This window comes from Moschus berezovskii, chromosome 12 (genome assembly GCF_049115385.1).
Source record: "Moschus berezovskii isolate FMDL1 chromosome 12, NW_MosBer_1.0, whole genome shotgun sequence".
Lineage (NCBI taxonomy): Eukaryota > Metazoa > Chordata > Mammalia > Artiodactyla > Moschidae > Moschus > Moschus berezovskii.
This window is the reverse complement of record NC_142471.1, coordinates 78,520,351-78,537,988: the sequence shown is the minus strand read 5'-3', so window position 1 is coordinate 78,537,988 and position 17,638 is coordinate 78,520,351. Positions and strand designations below refer to the sequence as shown.

At 45.9% G+C, this 17,638-nt stretch overlaps 1 pseudogene; it reads left to right on the top strand.

Moving 5' to 3' along the window:
- The first annotated feature begins 3,096 nt into the window (after window positions 1–3,096).
- Window positions 3,097–17,638, top strand: part of LOC129555139 (guanylate cyclase 2G-like) — a 58,407-nt pseudogene continuing 43,865 nt past the window's right edge.

Genomic DNA, 17,638 nt, shown 5'->3' with positions numbered 1-17,638 from the left:
TGTTAAAATACATGATCCTGAGATGAGTGAGAGATGCAAGCTCCTACCCTGCCATGGTCCAAAAGAAAATCCATTTTAGTCATATTTGAATGCTTTATAGAAACAATGACAGACTATTTTTCGGGGCTCCAAACTCACTACAGGTGGTGACTGCAGCCATGAAATTAAAAGATGCTTGCTCCTTGGGAGAAAAGCTATGACCAACCTAGACAGCAAATTAAAAAGCAGAGACATTACTTTGCCAACAAAGGTCCATCTAGTCAAAGCTATGATTTTTCCAGTTGTCATGTATGGATGTGAGAGTTGGACTATAAGGAAAGCTGAGTGCCAAAGAATTCATGCTTTTGTACTATAGTGTTGGAGAAGACTCTTAAGAGTCCCTTGGACTGCAAGGAGATCAAATCAGTCCATCCTAAAGGAAATCAGTCCTGAATATTCATTGGAAGGACTGATGCTGAAGCCCCAATACTTTGGCCACCTGATGCAAAGAACTGACTCACTGAAAAAGACCCTGATGCTAGGAAAGATTGAAGGTGGGAGGAGAAGGGGATGACAGAGGATGAGATGGTTGGATGGTGTCACCGACTCAATGGACATGAACTTGAGTAAGCTCCAGGAGTTGGTGATGGACAGGGAAGCCTGGTGTGCTTCAGGCCATGGGGTCTCAAAGAGTCAGACACGACTGAGCAATTGAGCTGAATTCTTCATCCTGATGTGCATTTACCTGGTTGGTGGCTAGGTCATCTTACCTGGGGATAATAATGGCTTCCCAAGAGTCTTGTCATCCCTGTAATATTAATACTTCATATAATATAATTCTTTACAAGCGAAGTGTTCATACTTCATATGTAATTCTTCAATAAAGCACTGTTCCCAGCTCTTTTCCCTGATCTGTGTAGAGGGAGGAATAGTCTTCATTTGCCAGTAACCTTCCCATGGTCTCTAGACCAAGGTGAGGGATGTAAACTGTGCGAGTTGTGGGTAAACTCTTTCATAACCACTCATTCTAGGAAAATTTCTCATAAGATGGATTCTGAAATAATGACCATTATTACACGATCAACATCATCGATCAGCCCACCATCCTTCTCACCACCACCACCATCTGACAGTGACAAAGTGGCTCTCATTGCCGAGATGTTGTACCAACCACTGGACTTGTATGATCTCTTTCAATCTTTACCTTGTCAGCTGGATAAGATTTCATTAAATTTTACCCCCATTTTGTGGATCTGGAGATGAAGCCATAGAGAAGGGAAGTAACATGTCCTAGATCACATAACTACATGTGATGGAGTCAGAATTAAATCCTAGACCCTTTGTCTACACTTGAGTGGCTTCCATGATTCATATTTTACTAGGGAAGAAGGGCCTGGGGGTTGGAGATAATCTGGGGTTGTGTGACTTGTCAAGAACCACGAAGTTGGACAGTGGTACCACTGGATCAATTACCAGGGCCACACCACCTCCCTGCCCCAGGCTCTTTCCTCAAGACTGCTGCTTCTAGATGTGTTTCTCTGGAAAGGGAAGAGTTTGATTAATTAACAGCACTGAAGAGAATACAAGCTGTGGTCCTCAGGGAACTGTGCACTGTTATTTAAGCTCTGGGCACAAGTGGTCAGGAGGCTGAGCCTCTCACAGTTCTGCATATTTACCTAGGTATTAGACACCATTCATGGTTCCCAGGACAGGTGCTAAGCCCTCAGTCAGATCTGGGCTCTGTTTGGGGGTTGCATGCCATGTTGGCCACCCAACACTGGTTCTGCTGCTCTTTGCCAGTGTGCTGATGACATGGCTTGAGGCTGCTAAACTCACTGTGGGTTTTCAGGCCCCCTGGAACATCTCCCATCCTTTCATGGTGCAAAGGTTCGGTGGTGGCCTCCAGATTGCCATGGACAAGATCAAATCTGACCTGGTGGACTTTGGAAATTTCAGCTAGGAGTTTGCTTACACTAACTCAACCTGTGGTGCCAAGGAGTCTCTTGCTCTTTTCATCAGCCAGGACCAGAAAGAAGAGATTTCTCCCTTGTTTGGACCAGCATGCCCAGAAGACACAGAGATAGAGTATACTCTGTTGTGCCCTAAGAATGCATGCTGATGTATTTGGATGGAAAAAATAGACCATGGTCTACTCATTTTTTCCCCATCCCAACTCAGACAGTCTAAGCTCTCCTGGTTTTAAGTTCTCTGTCAATCCAGCCTACCTACAAGCCAGGCCCATTGTTCTAAGTCAATTAAATGAAGAAACTAGAGCACAGAAGTGGTTTCAAACTTTTTCCATTTGTGCTTTGGGAGAAAGCTGCAGCGAAGACTTTAGTTCCATGAGGTGAAAGCTGCTGGTCTGTATATGGCTGGCATGGTTCAAGAAGTACAGGCCCATACTGACCTGTGGTTATAACCCCAACTCTTAATGACATAAAACGGATGGTTCAGTTCAGTTCAGTTCAGTCGTGTCCAACTGTCTGCAACCCCATGAATCACAGCACGTTCAGTCGTGTCCGACTCTCTGCAACCCCATGAATCACAGCACGCCAGGCCTCCCCGTCCATCACCAACTCCCGGAGTTCACTCAAACTCATGTCCATCAAGTCGGTGATGCCATCCTGCCATCTCATTCTCTGTCGTCCCCTTCTCCTCCTGCCCCCAATCCTTCCCAGCATCAGACTCTTTTCCAGTGAGTCAGCTTGTCGCATGAGGTGGCCAAAGTATTGGAGTTTCAGCTTTAGCATCAGTCCTTCCAATGAACACCCAGGGTTGATCTCCTTTAGAATGGACTGGTTGGATCTCCTTGCGGTCCAAGGGACTTAGCTGTGTAAATACACAAATGAGACCTATAAGGACACACCAATGGTAGACTGCTTGTGATTATGGATGACTTGTTTTTGGTCCTTGTGTTTTTGGTTTTCTGTTATGCACATGTTAACTTTTTTAAAAATAAATGTCATTTTAAAAAATCATGACAAAGAAGAAGTATAGGCTGAAGGAGCAGTTTAGGCATTCCTGTTTCCTAAAGCATGCTCAAGGAAAGACAATGCTTCTGTCTCATCTGCAGGGACTTCAGGTTAGACTTTAAAACGTGTATATGTGTGTACACCCATGTGCAGTCGGCTGACCCTGTTTTGTCTTATAGTTATCGTCTTAATCTGCAGCTCAGAAGATGCAAAGCTTATCCTGCTGGCTGCAGAGAACCTGGGTCTCCACACAGGAGAATTCGTCTTCATCATTTTGCAGCAGCTGGAGGTGGGTGTCAATGACCCCTCAATGGGCTCCAGCAGGCAGAAGTAACAAGCGCTCAGCACTTGCTAGGTGCCAGATGTGTTAGCTCACTGAATACTCAACCCTAGGAGGCAGCAACTCTTGCGTCCTTAGCTGAAGATCAGGAGGCTGAGAGGAAAGAACCTACCCAGAGTCTGTTCACTCAGTTACTTGGACGGGGAGACTGGCCTTGAGCCAGGCTGCTGGTTCTGGAGCCCGGCCCTCTGTAGTCTATACCAGCAAACACCAGCTCAGGAGAAACTGTCATTTCTACTGGATCGCTGAGACGTAACCCTAACGCTCTCAAACTCAGGGCCTTCCAATTTCTTTTCTCCCATAGCCACCTCTGTTTGAGCCCCAATAAGTCCTGGAAAAACCAACATGCTGATCCAATGAGGCAATTCGTACATGGTTTGGTTCTTTTGGTAACAATAGGGACAGCTGACATGTACCACGTACCCCACCATGAATACCAAGTTCTGCATTATACCTGCATCAGTGCTAGATTTTCCCAACAGCCCCCGAGGCAGATGGATAGTCCATGCATTGTTTACATGCACCATTGCATTTGATATTTTCAACAGCCTTGTAATATAGAGATTATTAGCATTGCAACTCAGAGATGAAAAAAATTGAGGCTTAGAGAAATAAGGAAACTTTTCGAAGATCGTGGAGCTCCCAAGTGACAGAGCTGGTCTTCTGGACTCTGAGCCAAGGGCTCAGTCAACAGCTCTGCTTTGTGTGTGCTAACCGCCAGGCCCCACTGTGAGTGCTTGATAAACTAAAACTAGCGCACATCATCCTATGGAAAGATAAGAAAACTGAGGTCCTGAGAAGCAAATTACCTTGCCCAAGGCCACACAGCTAGTGCGTGAGGAAGACTGAGTAGTCAAACCAGGTGGGCTGGTCTCAGTGTCTGTTCATTTAACCACCACACGTGCACCCACAGGCTTCTAAGAAAAAGCTTCTTGCCTTTAGCCAAGGACACACTGTGTAATTTTCCCAGGAGTTTTATCTTTGTAAAAGAGCTTGTTTTATATGATCATAAGAAACTGGGGTCGGAAAGAGTCGGACACGACTGAGCAACTGAACCGAAATGAAGAAATTGAAATTGGGAAAAAGCGAGTACTGGAAGATGCATAGTAATGTTCCAGGTTTCTTTCATCTTTTCATCACGAAGTATTTCAGATTGCCAAAGTGTCTCGGGTTTCGCTGGGCAGCCAGTTGGAATTCTAATTGTAAGCCAAGCTTTTCAGAACCTCCTCTTACCTTCCCTTTTCATTGCTGTCCACCTTTTCTCCTTCATCTTTCCTCCTCTCCTTCATCTGCCTCAGACACGTGAGGGGAAGATGGTGCACCAAGTCTCAGCATCAGCAGGGAAACCCATCCAACCTCCTTGTCACTTTCTCCCCAAACCTTGATGATCCAATTCCAACTGACTGGAAGTGCAGAAAGAATTTGGGCCTAAAAATAGACCTCACAGCATCCATTCAAGTGAATTCATGATGTTTTAAAAAAGAATAGCGAAAATCCATTTCCTAAAAGTCTTTACAAACTCCGGGAGATAGTGAAGGACAGGGAAGTCTGGTGTGCTGCAGTCCGAGGGGTCGCAAACAGTTGGACACGACTTAGCAGTGAAACAGCAAAAAGTATTCTCAGTATATGCTGAAGTTGACAAAAATCAAGCTGTAGAACACCATTATAGCATGATACTATTAATGTAAAATGCTCACACACACCTCTGTCCACGTCTAGAACATTGGAAACCTCTCAGAGGAGATGAGAGGGAGTAATAGGGAGACTGGGGAAGATCTCACCGTCTTTAACATATAAACACACAGTGAGTGGGTATTACTATCATGATTGTAACAATGATATTAACCAATCCCTTAAGCTATAAGCAGAAATTTGAGAATCAACCAGTGTAAGTTTTTCAAGTTTTTGCTGTCCATTGTTGAAAGGTAAGCTTCTTACATCTTAGCTGCTCGTTGCCCCAGGTAAGCTTTCTTATTGGTTGATTTTTTTTTTCTTCCTTCTCACAGCTTCAGTGCTTACTAGAAGACATAGACTTCGCATAGCAGGTCTTCCAGAGCCATCATCACGAAGTATTTCAGACTGCCAAAAGTGTTTCCAAGGATTAGAACAGACATTCAATATTGACCCTGACTCTTGCTCAGGGTGTTTTCTGAGAATAGCTAATTTATTTCGTTATTTTTCAGGACAGCTTTTGGAAGGAGGTATTGACAAATCAGAAGGTGACACACTTTCTAGTGTTTCTCATAGCCCTCAGCTCCTCCCGAGAAGGCCCTAGTAGTGAAGGCTTCCGAGAGCAGGTCTACCGAAGGCTGTGGGTGCTACCCTTCCACAGCCCCATCCACACGGCAGAGCAGGTCTGACAGGTCTTTCTGTACACATCCATCCCCGCTTCCTCGAGGATATCTGTGTCTGGCTTTTACGCTTCCACTCTTATTCCTTCTCTTCTCCCCCGACTCCCCAGGCTCCTAACACATACACACACACACTCACACACACACACACACACACACACACTCTCTCTCTCTCTTCATCTTCCTCAGCCTCAAATAAACAGTGGCCGGATGAATTGTGAAATCTGCACCCAGATTCAGGAGGAGGGCAGAGGTTATTAGTTGAGAGGTCATGTGGCTTGGGCGTCAGAGTCCTGGGCTTCCATCCTCACTCTGCTTTTTACTAACCAGGAGACCTTGAGGGGAACTGTTTAACGTCCCCGCACCTGAGTCTCTTCTAAAAATGGGACTGATAATGACATCAGCTTCCAGTCTGTAGTTTGGAGTGTCTGAAGACATAGTACATGGAAGTTGCAGAACACATACTGGTGGGCACTCAGACCTCGACAGTTTCTTTCCCCAGCAGAACGCCGGGACCAGGAACCAGAATGGAGTGGTCAGAGCTGCGGTGCTAGGGCAGGTCAAGGCCAGCAGATGGTCTGGAACAGGGAGAAGGCAGCCATCAGCCAGTGGTAGTTCCAGGCTGAGTGGGATAATGGAGCAACGTGTCTGGTTAGCCAGACAATCGGCCAGAGTCGAGCTCTTTTCCAGCGTGGGGCCAAGCTGAGCCTGAAGCTGGTGAGAAAGCTATTGATGACAGGGATTCCATGAGGAATGAGGCAGCCGACTGTGGACCCCAACACACAAGAAAAGATGATCAATGAATATTTGGAGTGTCACTGACTGTCAGCTCCATACCAGGTTCTATGGTGAGAACAGTGCCTCGCACCTAGTAGGCACTTGAATTTTTGTTGACTAAGTGAAGACTGAATATGTGCCACTTAATACAATAGATACCATACCTATTCTGCCTCATTTAACTGTTCTTATACTCACCACCCTGGTGGCTCAGAGGTTAAAGCGTCTGCCTCCAATGTGGGAGACCCGGGTTCGATCCCTGGGTCGGGAAGATCCCCTGGAGAAGGAAACGGTAACCCACTCCAGTATTCTTGCCTGGAGAATCCCATGGATGGAGAAGCCTGGTAGGCTACAGTCCACAGGGTCGCAAAGAGTTGGACACGACTGAGCGACGGAATGGAACGGATATTCACCACAACAGCCTTCTGCCTATTTTTAAAATGGATGGGCTGAGATTCAGAGAGGTTCTGGAACTTACCCAAGTCTCACATTCAGTATCAGGACCAGCCTGGCTCCTGGCTCCAACCCTGTCGATTAAACCCTATCCCCTCCTGCCTATGGCTGACAACACTGTTCCCCACCTGAAGGATCATGCAATCTACTAGAGAAAACAAGACCTAAAGAGGAAAATTGCAGTTGGCACAGGCCAGGACACGTAGAGGGCCCTCCCTTCTCTGTGGGAATGATGCAGAACCTGTGCTAGGTTCTATGTCACTATGTTCTAATGGACTACGTCACACTGTTAAGAGGACGAAAAAAAGTGCTTCTAATTGTCACCTTGCTTATTTAACTTATATGCAGAGTACATCATGAGGAACGCTGGGCTGGAAGAAGCACAAGCTGGAATCAAGATTGCTGGGAGAAATATCAATAACCTCAGATAGGCAGATGACACCACCATTATGGCAGAAAGTGAAGAGGAACTCAAAAGCCTCTTGATGAAAGTGAAAGAGGAGAGTGAAAAGGTTGGCTTGAAGCTCAACATTCAGAAAACAAAGATCATGGCATCTGGTCCCATCACTTCATGGGAAATAGATGGGGAAACAGTGGAAACAGTGTCCGACTTTATTTTTTGGGGCTCCAAAATCACTGCAGATGGTGACTGCAGCCATGAAATTAAAAGACACTTACTCCTTGGAAGGAAAGTTATGACCAACCTTGATAGTATATTAAAAAGCCAACAAAGGTCCGTCTAGTCAAGGCTATGGCTTTTCCCGTGGTCATGTATGGATGTGAGAGTTGGACTGTGAACAAAGCTGATCGCCGAAGAATTGATGCTTTTGAACTGTGGTGCTGGAGAAGACTCTTGAGAGTCCCTTGGACTGCAAGGAGATCCAACCAGTCCATTCTAAAGGAGATCAATCCTGGGTGTTCATTGGAAGGACTGATGCTGAAGCTGAAACTCCAATACTTTGGCCACCTCATGCAACACTGGAAAAGACTCTGATGCTGGGAAAGGTTGGGGGCGGGAGGAGAAGGGGACGACAGAGAATGAGATGGCTGGATGGCATCACCGACTCTGTGGACATGAGTTTGAGTGAACTCCGGGAGTTGGTGATGGACAGGGAGGCCTGGCATGCTGTGATTCATGGGGTCACAAAGAGTCGGACACGACTGAGCGACTGAACTGAACTGAACTGAACTGAGCCCAGACTGTGATGGAGGAAGTCACCGGCCCTTCTCAACCCTGCCTTTGCTTCCTCCATCTAAGGTGAGCCCTTACGCTGCCTACCTTCATGATGCAGTCCTTCTGTATGCTGAGATCCTGATGGAAGTGCTAACAGCCGGCAGCGTTTTCCGGGATGGGAGGCAGCTAGTCATCAGTCTGAAAGGCTCCAATTGGACCATGTTGAAGGGTAAGTGACATGACTGTGGTGAGTTTTCCTGACTCTGGCCAGCTGCTCCGTCCGTGGTGCTTGGAATTTGTTGGGCTTGTGATTACAGAATCCTTCTTTCTCGTGGAGATTCCGGCCTTCCGGGAGAGGCGGTTGAGGTTCAGTCTCCAGCGGCCACAGTCTGCTCTTCTTGCTCTGTCCAGGAGCTGTTCCAGAACCCCCTGCTCCAGGGGATTCCTCTAGGGTAGCTTTCCCCCCTGAAAAGTCTCTCCAAACAGCTCCTTTCAAACTCAGTCATCGAGAGTAAAACTCAAGGGAGGGAAGTTTGGGGGAGAATGGATATACATGTATATACATATATATATACATGTATATATCTGACTGGGTCCCCGTCACTGAATGTTCAGCTGAAGTTTGTTAATTGCCCATGTGTGTGTGTGCGCTAAGTCTCTTCAGTCATGTCTGACTCTTTGCGACCCCATGGGCTGTATGTAGCCTGCCAGGCTCCTCTGGCAGGAATCCTGGAATGGGTTGCCATGCCCTCCTCCAGGGGATTGTCTCAATCCAGGGATCCAACCCGAGTCTCCTGTGGCTCCTGTATTGCAGGTGGACCTTTCCTTTTTTTTAAATCACTGAACCACCAGGAAAGCCCATTAATTGTCTATACCACAATACAAAATAAGAAGTTAAAAAAAAAGATAAAACTCAAGAGGATGGGACCCACCTCTTGGGATCACCCCCTTGAGGCTCCCCAAGTTGTATTTTCTCTACTGCTGTGCCTGCCTGTTCAGGACCTTAGCCTCTAAGGATGGAGTCGATCCCATTTTTACTTTTCTTGCAGGTGTGAGGATAGGCAAATAGTGTCGAAATCATCCTGGGAGCTGGCCAGTGGAGGTCATCTTGCTGTACTCCAGCTTTCTATTTTGTAAGACAGAGAAAATACCTGCTGCCAACTCTATTAGTAACAATCAGTGTCTATTGAGGGCTTACTTTATACCAAGCTGGGTGCCAAGAGCTTCTGTGCTCTATTTCATTTAATCTTCACACCAAACATGAGGCAGTGCTATTACCATCTATAATACACTACACAGGTGTGAAATCCCAGGGTAAAAATGTTACCTACTTGCCCAGGGTTACAAAGCTATGGGATGGTGGAGTTAGATTTCAACATAAAGTCTGTTTATTTTATTTTTTTCTCAAGGTTCATGTTTTCCATTCTTGTGTAATACTGAGAAGTAATTAAAATATACCATGTGAGGGACTTCTCCAGCCCTCCAGCCCTCTAGCCCTTAACCGCTTTAGTTCAGTTCAGTTCAGTTCATTTCAGTCGCTCAGTCATGTCCGACTCTCCGCGACCCCATGAATCACAGCACGCCAGGCCTCCCTGTCCATCACCAACTCCCAGAGTTCACTCAAACTCATGTCCACAGAGTCGGTGATGCCATCCAGCCATCTCATTCTCGGTCGTCCCCTTCTCCCACCCCCAACCTTTCCCAGCATCAGAGTCTTTTCCAGTGAGTCAACTCGTCTCATGAGGTGGCCAAAGTATTGCAGTTTCAGCTTTAGCATCAGTCCTTCCAATGAACACCCAGGATCGATCTCCTTTAGAATGGACTGGTTGGATCTCCTTGCAGTCCAAAGGACTCTCAAGAGTCTTCTCCAGCACCACAGTTCAAAAGCATCAATTCTTCGGCGATCAGCTTTGTTCACAGTCCAACTCTCACATCCATACATGACCACGGGAAAAACCATAGCCTTGACTAGATGGACCTTTGTTGGCAAAGTAGTGTCTCTGCTTTTTAATTTGCTGTCTAGGTTGGTCATAGCTTTTCTTCCAAGGAGCAAGCATCTTTTAATTTCATGGCTGCAGTCACCATCTGCAGTGATTTTGGAGCCCAGAAAAATAAAGTCTGTTACTGTTTCTATTGTTTTCCCATCTTACTTGCTATGAAGTGACGGGACCAGATGCCATGATCTTAGTTTTCTGAATGTTGTGTTTTAAGCCAACTTTTTTTTTGCTTTCTGCCATGAGGGTGGTGTCATCTGCATATCCGAGGTTATTGAGATTTCTCCCAGCAGTCTTGATTCCAGCTTGTACTTCATTCAGCCCAACATTTCTCATGATGTACTTGGCACATAAGTTAAACAAGCATGGTGATAATATACAGCTTTGGCATACTCCTTTCCCAATTTGGAACCAATTTGTTGTTCCATGCCCAGTTCTAACCGTTGCTTCTTGACCTGCATACAGATTTCTCAGGCGGCAGGTCAGGTGGTCTAGTATTCCCATCTCTTGAAGAATTTTCCACAGTTTATTGTGATCCACACCGTCAAAGGCTTTGGCATAGTCAATAAAGCAGGAGTAGATGTTTTTGTGGAGCTCTTTTGCTTTTTTGATGATCCAACAGATGTTGGCAATTTGATCTCTGGTTCCTCTGCCTTTCTAGATCTAGCTTGAAGATCTGGAAGTTGGCAATTTGATCTCTGGTTCCTCTGCCTTTTCTAGATCCAGCTTGAAGATCTGGAAGTTTCTGGTTCAGGTACTCTTAAAGCCTGGCTTAGAGAGTGTTGAGCATTACTTTGCTAGCGGGTGAGATGAGTGCAGTTGTGCAGTAGTTTGAACATTCTTTGGCATTGCCTCTCTTTGGGATTGGAATGAAAACTGACCTTTTCCAGTCCTGTGGCCAATGCTGAGTTTTCCAAAGTTGCTGGCATATTGGGTGCAGCACTTTCACAGCATCATCTTTGAGGGTCTGAAATAGCTCAACTGGAATTCCATCATCTCTACTAGCTTTGTTTGTAGTGGTGCTTCCTATGGCCACTTGACTTCACATTCTAGAATGTCTGGCTCTAGGTGAGTGATCACATCATCATGATTATCTGGGTCATGAAGATCTTTTTTGTACAGTTCTTCTGTGTATTCTTGCCTCCTCTTCTTAATATCTTCTGCTTCTGTTAGGTCCCTACCATTTCTGTCCTTTATTGTGCCCATCTTCGCATGAAGTGTTCCCTTGGTATCTCTAATTTTCTTGAAGAGATCTCTAGGCTTTCCCTTTCTGTTGTTTTCCTCTGTTTCTTTGCATTGATCACTGAGGAAGGCTTTCTTATCTCTCCTTGCTATTCTTTGGAACTCTGCATTCAAATGGGTATATCTTCCCATTTATCCTTTGCCTTTAGCTTCTTTTCTTTTCTCAGCTATTTGTAAGGCCTCCTCAGACAGCCACTTTGCCTTTTTGCATTTCTTTTTCTTGGGGATGGTTTTGATCACTGCCTCCTGTACAATGGCACGAACCTCCATCCACAGTTCTTCAGACACTCTGAAGTATGCACTCGTTCAACAGCAAAAGAATCTGCTGCACTGCAGGAGCCTCAGGAGACACAGGTTCGAACACTGGGTCAGGAAGATTCCCCCGGAGGAGGGCATCCAACCCACTTCAGTATTCTTTCCTGGAGAATCCACAGACAGAGGAGCCTGGTGGGCTACCGTCCTTAGAGTCGCAAAGAGTCAGATACGACTGAAGTGACTTAGCATGCATGCGTCCATGTGCCTGTTAAAGGGCAGCTATTTATCTTCCTTTGGCTTATCATTCCCTTAATAAATTAAGATTTATGCTTCACTTGACATTTCAAAAGGACAGCCAAGTCCTGATCTTTGGGATATTCGTAGATTCAGTTCACAAGTATCCCATCCACACCTTTTCCAAGTGGAAATATTAACTTGCTTCCCCTTTTTTATTCCTGACCCTGAAGCATTTACTTAAAAAGGGAGGAAGAAGTGGGAGGATTCTGTCTTCCTGATCTCAGTTTAATTCTCTGTCAGATCAATTTATTTCCTGGTTCAACCCTGGTTATTGCCCTTGCTGCGGTCCTTCTCCTGTGCAGACCTTGGGAGGGAGCAGTGTTCAAGCCCGAACATTGAGGACACCAGCAAGTGGGCACAGCAAAGCAGCGAGAGATGTGGAAGACCACACACTTGGGACCAATAGGCTTGCATCTTCCTGGTTCTGAAAACTCCAGGGAGTCTGTACCTTCAACCCCTGCTTCTTAGGAGTGGATGGTGGTGCCTTCTCTGCGGGGTCCACCGTGACTGAAAGTGAAGTGAAAGTGTTGGTCACTCAGTCATGTCCGACTCTTTGTGACCCTATGGACTGTAGCTTGCCAGGCTACTCTGTCCATGGGATTCTCCAGGCAAGAATACTGGAATGGGTTGCCATTCTCTTCTCTAGGATTAGTTAGTTGAGTGAAATCACGAGAACCTGCAGCACTGGGTACATTGTAGGAACTGATGAATGCTAATGTGGTGTCTTGTCTTGGGTGGGAACACATCTTCAGTAAGTCCTAGGTCAGACCCCAGGTCTTAGTTTGGAGTGTGGGACTGCTGTATTTTACTCCTATGGGAGTGCTAATGTAGCCTTTGTGTGTGGGACCAGGCATGTACTAAGCAACAACAAAGAATGCACCTGGGCCTGGTGTGAGCACCAAGCCTGCTGCTGCTGCTGCCACTAAGTCACTTCAGTCGTGTCCGACTCTGTGCGACCCCATAGGCAGCAGCCCACCAGGCTCCCCCATCCCTGGGATTCTCCAGGCAAGAACACTGGAGTGGGTTGCCATTTCCTTCTCCAATGCATGAAAGTGAACAGTGAAAGTGAAGTCACTCAGTCGTGTCCGACTCTTCGCGACCCCACGGACTGCATCCTACCAGGCTCCTCCATCCATGGGATTCTCCAGGCAAGAGTACTGGAGTGGGTTGCCATTGCCTTTTCTGGAGCACCAAGCCTGAGCTCAAACCAAAACCAGAAAGGAAGGCTAAGAATGAAGCTTGCAAACTCATGCCCCAGGACCTGGCAACGTGGAGAATGTGGGGAGGGCATTTCTGATACGAGTCGGCAGGCTGGCATTTTGAGCTCCAAGTTCCTCTCTCTGTCCCCCTTACTGTGTGTAAATGCTTTTCTTTCCAGGAATCACCGACCCCATGTTTGTGGATTCCCAGGGAGAAAGGCACATGGATTACTTGGTTTATGCGCTACAAAAATCCCCAGAAGACTCCCTCTTTATGCCTTTTCTTCAATATGACAGCAGTCAGGAAGTCATCAGGTATGGCAGGACCTCTCCCAAGTTTAGCTCATGCTACAGAAAGAGGCCTGGGAGGAGACAGAGGGCTGGGGTTCCTGCTGGGAGGTCAGCTGGGGAATCTAGCTATAATTAAGTTGGTGTGAGCTTCCCTGGTGGCTCAGAGGTTAAAGCGTCCACCTGCAATGCGGGAGAACTGGGTTTGATCCCTGGGTTGGGAAGATTCCCTGGAGAAGGAAATGGCAACCCACTCCAGTATTCTTGCCTGGAGAATCCCATGGACAGAGGAGCCTGGTGGACTATAGTTCATGGGGTTGCAAAGAGTTGGACATGACTGAGCGACTTCACTTTCACTTTCTCTGAACTCATAACTCATGGAGAAGCTCTATACAGTCAGCAAAAACAAGGAAAAAAGAAAAGACCAGGAATTAACTGTGGCTCAGATCATGAACTCCTTATTGCCAAATTCAGACTTAAATTGAAGAAAGTAGGGAAAACCACTAGACCATTCAGGTATGACCTAAATCAAATCCCTTATGATTATGCAGTGAAAGTGGAAATAGATTTAAGGGATTAGATCTAATAGAGTGCCTGATGAACTATGGATGGAGGTTCATGACATTGTTCAGGAGACAGGGATCAAGATCATCCCCAAGAAAAAGAAATGCAAAAAAGCAAAATGGTTGCCTGAGGAGGCCTTACAAATAGCTGTGAAAAGAAGAGAAGCAAAAAGCAAAGGAGAAAAGGAAAGATATACCCATTTGAATGCAGAGTTCCAAAGAATAGCAAGGAGAGACAAGAAAGCCTTCCTCAGTGATCAGTGCAAAGAAATAGAGGAAAACAATCGAATGGGAAAGACTAGAGATGTCTTCAAGAGAATTAGAGATACCAAGGGAACATTTCATGCAAAAATGGGCTCGATAAAGGACAGAAACGGTATGGACCTAACAGAAGCAGAAGATACTAAGAGGTGGCAAGAATACACAGAGTTCAGTTCAGTTCAGTCGCTCAGTCGTGTCCGACTCTCCGCGACCCCATGAATCACAGCACGCCAGGCCTCCCTGTCCATCACCAACTCCCGGAGTACACTCAAACTCATGTCCACAGAGTCGGTGATGCCATCCAGCCATCTCATTCTCCGTCGTCCCCTTCTCCTCCCGCCCCCAACCTTTCCCAGCATCAGAGTCTTTTCCAGTGAGTCAACTCGTCGCATGAGGTGGCCAAAGTATTGGAGTTTCAGCTTTAGCATCAGTCCCTCCAATGAACATCCAGGATTGATCTCCTTTAGAATGGACTGGTTGGATCTCCTTGCAGTATAAGGGACTCTCAAGAGTCTTCTCCAACACCACAGTTCAAAAGCATCGATTCTTCGGCGATCAGCCTTCTTCACAGTCCAACTCTCACATCCATACATGACCACGGGAAAAACCATTGCCTTGACTAGACGGACCTTGGTTGGCAAAGTAATGTCTCTGCTTTTTAATATACTATCAAGGTTGGTCATAACTTTCCTTCCAAGGAGCAAGCGTCTTTTAATTTCATGGCTGCAATCAGCATCTGCAGTGATTTTGGAGCCCAAAAAACAAAGTCTGACACTGTTTCCACTGTTTTTCCATCTATTTCCCATGAAGTGATGGGACCAGATGCCATGATCTTTGTTTTCTGAATGTTGAGCTTCAAACCAACCTTTTCACTCTCCTCTTTTACTTTCATCAAGAGGCTTTTGAGTTCCTCTTCACTTTCTGCCATAAGGGTAGTGTCATCTGCATATCTGAGGTTATTGATATTTCTGCCAGCAATCTTGATTCCAGCTTGTGCTTCTTCCAGCCCAGCGTTCCTCATGATGTACTCTGTATATAAGTTAAATAAGCAAGGTGACAATATACAACCTTGACGTACACCTTTTCCTATTTGGAACCAGTCTGTTGTTCCATGTCCAGTTCTAACTGTTGCTTCCTGACCTGCATACAGGTTTCTCAAGAGGCAGGTCAGGTGGTCTGGGATTCCCATCTCTTTCAGAATGTTCCACAGTTTATTGTGATCCACACAGTCAAAGGCTTTGGCATAGTCAGAAGAACTATATAAAAAAGATCTTCATGACCCAGAGAATCATGATGGTGTGATCAACTCACCTAAAGCCAGACATCTTGGAATGTGAAGTCAAGTGGGCCTTAGGAAGCATCTCTACTAACAAAGCTAGTGGAGGTGATGGAATTCCAGTTGAGCTATTTCAGATCCTCAAAGATGATGCTGTGAAAGTGCTGCACTCAATATGGAAAACTCAGCAGTGGCCACAGGAATGGAAAAGGTCAGTTTTCATTTCAGTCCCAAAGAAAGGCAATGCCAAAGAATGTTCAAACTACTGCACAATTGCAGTCATCTCACACGCTAGTAAAGTCATGCTCAGAATTCTCCAAGCCAGGCTTCAGCAATACGTGAACTGTGAACTTCCCGATGTTCAAGCTGGATTTAGAAAAGGCAGAGGAACCAAATATCAAATTGCCAACATCCGCTGGATCATCGAAAAAGCAAGAGAGTTCTAGAAAAACATCTATTTCTGCTTTGTTGACTAGGCCAAAGCCTTTGTCTGTGTGGAATACAATAAACTGTGGAAAATTCTGAAAGAGATGGGAATACCAGACCATCTGACCTGCCTTTTGAGAAATATGTATGCAGGTCAAGAAGCAACAGTAAGAACTGGACATGGAACAACAGACTGGTTCCAAATAGGAAAAGGAGTACGTCAAGGCTGTATATTGTCACCCTGTTTGTTTAACTTATATGCAGAGTGCATCATGAGGAATGTTGGGCTGGAAGAAGCACAAGCTGGAATCAAGATTGCCGGGAGAAATATCAATAACCTCAGATATGCAGATGACACCACCCTTACAGCAGAAAGTGAAAAGGAACTAAAAAGCCTCTTGATGAAAGTGAAAGTGGAGAGTGAAAAAGTTGGCTTAAAGCTCAACATTCAGAAAACTAAGATCATGGCATCTGGTCTCATCACTTCATGGTAAATAGATGGGGTAACAGTGGAAGCAGTGAGAGACTTTATTTTTTTGAGCTCCAAAATCATTGCAGATGGTGACTGTAGCCATGAAATTAAGAGATGCTTACACCTTGGAAGGAAAGTTATGACCAACCTAGACAGCATATTAAAAAGCTGAGACATTACTTTGCCAACAAAGGTCCGTCTAGTCAAGACAATGGCTTTTCCACTGGTCATGTATGGATATGAGAGTTGGACTATAAAGAAAGCTGAGCACTGAAGAATTGATGCTTTTGAACTGTGGTGTTGAAGAAGACTCTTGAGAGTCCCTTAGACTGCAAGGAGATCCAACCAGTCCATCCTAAAGGAGATCAGTCCTGTGTGTTCATTGGAAGGACTAATATTGAAGCTGAAACTCCAATACTTTGGACACCTGATGCAAAGGGCTGATTCATTTGAAAAGACCCTGATGCTGGGAAAGAATGAAGGCAGGAGGAGGAGGAGGTGACAGAGGATGAGATGGCTGGATGGCATCACCAACTCAATGGACATGAGTTTGAGTGAACTCTGGGAGTTGGTGATGGACAGGGAGGCCTGGCGTGCTGTGATTCATTAGGTCGCAAAGAGTCGGACACGACTGAGCAACTAAACTGAACTGAACTGGATGAACTCATAAAGATTGACTTCGGGCCTTCAAGGAGACCTTGCCCTTGGCTCTGGGTGTGGCTCAACCACTTCAGATTCCACTTAGCATCCCTACTTGTACCTCCACATCAGCCTAGACCTCCTCTGATGCTGTATCTGTGCAGGTCCCTCTGCCCAGTGTCTCAGGGAGAGGCCCTGGCCCTGGGTGATGCTGGAGCACAGCGTCCCCTACAGGATCAGGTTCACAGTCAGTGAAACTGCCTCATCTAGACAAGCCATGGGGATGCCAGGGCATGTCTGCCCCCTGGGCTCCCAGTACCCAGAAATGCCCGGGGCAGTAGTCTCTGTTTCTGTTTTCTCAGCTATAAATCAGTGAGCAACTACATGAGAATCTAAAACTTAATTCAGTGTCTGCTTGCCCCCCACCGCCACTACCTACAATCAAGATTTGATTTGACACTTCTCTCTCCCCTTCTCTCATGGAATTTCGTTGTTGTTCAGTCACTAAGTTGTATCTGACTATTTGTGACTCCATGGACTGTAGCATGCCAGGTTTCCCTGTCCTCTACTATCTCCTAGAGTTTGCTCAAATTCATGTCCATTGAGCCGGTGATGCCATCCAACTATCTCATCCTCTGTCATCCCCTTCTTCTCCTGTTCTTAATCTTTCCCAGCATCAG